Genomic DNA, 4,490 nt, shown 5'->3' with positions numbered 1-4,490 from the left:
ATTCTTTTGAATGTGGATATCTAGTTTTCCCAACACTATTTGTTGTAGAGACTATATTTTCCTCCTTTTTTATTCTTGGCACCATTGTTAAAAATCAGTTAACCATCTAAATGTGAGTAGATTTCTGGCCTCTCAATTCTGTTCCATTGTTTTACATGTTTATATTTATGCCAGTGCCATACTGGTTTACTTACTATAGTTTTATAATATATTTTGAAATCAGGAAGTGTGATACCCTCATCCCTGTTCTTATTTCTCAAGCTGTTTTGGCTCTTTGAGGTCTTCTGTGGTTCTATTTAACTTTTTGAACTGTTTTTTCTACTATTTTGCAAAATACCAGTGGGATTTTGATAATAATGACATTGAATCTGTAGGATTGGGTAGTATGCACATTTTAACAGTATTAAATCTTCTAATCTGTGAACTTGGCATATCTTTCCATTTGCTTGTATCTTGGATAATTTCTTTCATCAGTGTTTTATAGTTTTTAATATATAAGTTTTCAATTCCTTAGTGAAAATATTTGTAAACCATATATCTGATAAGGGGTTAATACCCAAAGTATATAAGGAACTGCTATTACTTAATAGCAAAAACATTAATTAATTAAATGACCCAATTTAAAAATGCATAAAGAAGGACACGTGGGTGGCTCAGTCGGTTAAGCATCTGACTTCGGCTCATGGCATGATTTTGCAGTTCATGGGTTTGAGCCCTGCATTGGGCTCTGTGCAGACAGCTAGCTTGGAGCCTGGAGCCTGTCTTCAGATTCTGTGTCTCCCTCTCTCTGTGACCCGCCCCTGCTCACACTGTCTCTCTCTTTCTCAAAAAAAATATAAATAAAAAGAATAAAAAATTTTTTAAATGCATAAAGAAACTGAATAGACATTTCTCCAAAGAAGACATACAAATGACCAACAGGTAAATGAAAAAATGCTCAATATTACTAATTATCAGGGAGATACAAATCAAAACCATAATAAGATGTCATTCCATACCTGTTAGGATGACTATCAAGGAAAATAAAAGCTATATATAAGAAGTTTTACAAAGAATGTGGGGAATTGGAACTCACTTATATTCTTGATAGGAATGCAAAATAGTGCCATAACTATGAAAAACAGTATGGAATGCCCTCAAAAAATTAGACATAAAACTACTCTATAATCTAGCAAGTCCACTTCAGGACATAGATAGAATTAAAAATTGTTAAACACAGGGGCACCTGGATGGCTGAGTTGGTCGAGCATCTGACTCTTGATTTTTCCTGAAGTCATGATGCCTATGTTCAACTTCACTCTAAGCATGGAGCCTGTTTAAATAAGTTTCTCTCTCTCTCTCTCTCTCTCTCTCTCTCTCCCTCTGCCCTTCTTCCCTGCTTTCATTTTCTCTCTCTCTCCCTCTCTCTCTCATTCTCCAATATATATATATATATATAATAGATAAATAATTGTTAAAAACAAAAGTTGAAAACAACTATATCTTACTCAGCACAATTAAAAAAAATTAGAGGTACTTTTAATAAATTTGTAACAAAAAAGATGGTCTACAAAATAATTATGCATAAGAAGAAATAATATAAAGGTTTAAGAATTATAGAAAAGGAAAAACAAATTTAAAAGGTAAGAAAATAGAAGCTTTTCTTAAACAAAACAGATTAACATATATGAGGAGGGAAAAGAGAGAGGGAAGCAAACCATGAGAGACTTTTAAAGACAGAGAACAAACTGAGGGTTGCTGGAGGGATGTGGGTGGGAGATAGGCCAAATGGGTTTTGGGTATTAAGGAGGGCACTTGTAGGAATGAGCACTGGGTGTTGTATGTGAGTGGTGAATCACTGAATTCTATTCCTGAAATTAATATTTCATTGTATGTGAACTAACTAAAATTTAAATGAAATTTTGAAAAATATTGTTCACTACACTGTAATTACAAACAAAAGATACCAGCCCCAAACCTAAAACCAACCAAATAAAGGATTTTTTCTTAAAAGCCACAGACTCTGTGGAATATGGAAAATAAAAAGTAGTAGTGTTATGTTTTGTAACCTTGTTTTTTGAAGTCAAACACACTTTGGGGAGTGCCTGGGTCACTCAGTCTGTTAAGTGTCTTACACTTGATTTCAGCTCAGGTCATGATCTCACAGTACATGGGATTGAGCCCTGTGTGGGGCTCTACACTAAGTGTGGAGCCTGCCTGGGATTCTCTCTCTCCCTCTTTCTCCCTCTCTGCCCCTTCCTCTCCTCAAAATAAATAAATAAACTTTAAATAAAAGGATCTTGGAAAGTAAAAAAGATTTCTATGACACATGAGCTTAGCAACTGTTGAGTTGAACAAAATTAATCTTCTTGAAGACTTTTCAGAGCCTTTAACAAACTAGCAGTGTTTATGATAAAAAAAAAACAGATGATAAAGCATGAGAATTCTTTATCCTTATTTAGTTACATAATATTACCCATTCATTCATTCATTCATTAAACAGAATGCCAATTAATATCTTTATTATTAGTTAACAATTTTTTCTGTAATCACAGTTTGAAAAGGACTTCTGTGAAAAGTAAAATTACCACAGATAACAAATATTAATCTTTGCAATCAAACCATGTAGCCATATCAATGCCCATTTCTTTCTTGAACAAAAATGAGAACTCAAATACAGCAATAAATTTTATTTAACATAACCAGCTTGTGATTTGTCTCAAGTGGTTTAAATATTCCTTTTATAAGACTCAATCCTTTATTTAACGAAATAGTTTAAATTATCATTCCTTATAGTCCATGTGTTTGAGCAACGCATAGTTTAAAACGTGATTCTGAAACTGAACTCAAAAGAAAAAAAATAATCCCAACAAAACAACATCCGCAGCTGTCTGAGAGGAATACTATGGCCATGCTGGTCATCACTGCCACCAACATGGGCCTCACCTTACCGAGGCTGACCTTCTGGGATTCACTGAGCTATTTTGGAAGCCAAGAGAAGTGAGCCAGCCTGAGGAGTGTCTGCACCACAGTGGACAGTGGCGCTCTGTGAGAATCCCCTTCCTCGTGGTGAAAGGCAAGGGTGATGCTACTCTTTGGCCCCTGATTCAAAAAATTAAAGTTCTAGGTGAATCTGGTCTTTCTGAGACCAATTTCTCAGAAATGACAGAAATCATTGACTACCTCTACAGGGATTCAGAGCAGTGGAAGATCCATGATCAATTTTAGAAGTCCTCTGAAGAAGACCAAAGCACTTGGAATTCTTGGAGTCAGGGAATCCTTTGACCCAAGAAGTGCTTCAAGGTCTGGAAATGGTTCCCAGGACATGGGAGACATGCTATAGAAGAGCACATTGATGGCACTCCACCCAAGAAGTGGATTTGAAATTTTTTTGGTAACTGGACAGCTTTACCTCTCCCTTATAAGAGGGGGAAAAGTAAATCACAGAATCAATTGAAATAAAATATGGTATTTTTTCTTTATAAAGAAAGTCCCTGTACTTATTAAACAGAGGGTGGAACAAGGAAAAACAGAATAGTAAAGCTACAAATGAACCTGGGGGTATACAGGAAAATAAATGCGGTGTCTGTGGGATTGTGGGAGGCATACAGTAGGCCAAGCTTTAGCATGTTCACACATGCTGTTGCTGATGCTTCATGCCATGTCTTCACTACCTCATCTTCCCTGTCCAGCTGGTAAAACCCTACCCATCACATACCAACTTCTCCACAGAGCCTCAACTTACCTTCTCAGGAAATGTCAGTTCCTTCAGTCTCTATGCCTGTGGGAAACCTTGTACACCAGTAAAGTCTCCAAATGCTATCACTCACATAGGAGGAAAATGTGAAGAAATGTGGTAAATTAATTTTTCCTGCCCTTTTATAGAGCTAGGCATAGAATAATATGGTGTCAGACTTGAGTTTGTTTGGGGACTCAAGATGAATATCATGGATGAAGATAAATTGTTCAGAGGGAAAAAGACACCATATCTAAGCCAAAAGAAACTTTCCTGCATTTCTTTTACCCGATCTATTTGGTCAGTATGATCATGGCATATATTGTATAAACCACAACAAGGGTTGACAAACTTTTTCTGTAAAAGGTCAGTAGTAGATGTTCTAGGGTTTGTAAGGTCTTTGTCTCAACTACCCAACCTCTCGCTGCTGCTGTAGTGCAAAAGCAACCATGTTAATATGTGAACAAAATGAACATGGCCCTGTTTCAATGAAGGTTTATTTAAAAAATAGGGGGCAAGCCGTATTTGGCCCTCAGGCTATAGTTTGCTGACACCTGTTGTAGAAGACAAAATTTCAATTAAAATTTTGCAATATCCTGCATGGATTGTGATTATCTAATTAAAATGTCACCGGTTATAGGAAAATTTTATAAAAGTGTTATTTGACACAAGGGAGAGTTAAATAACTGGTTGTAAAACAGCAGCCATAGAGAAAACTAACAAAGTTGAAGGTTAGTTATTTGAAAAAAATAATAGGATTGAAAAACACCATAAA

This window comes from Suricata suricatta, chromosome 9 (assembly GCF_006229205.1).
Source record: "Suricata suricatta isolate VVHF042 chromosome 9, meerkat_22Aug2017_6uvM2_HiC, whole genome shotgun sequence".
Lineage (NCBI taxonomy): Eukaryota > Metazoa > Chordata > Mammalia > Carnivora > Herpestidae > Suricata > Suricata suricatta.
The sequence above is the reverse complement of the archived record's forward strand: the minus strand, read 5'-3'. Positions refer to the sequence as shown.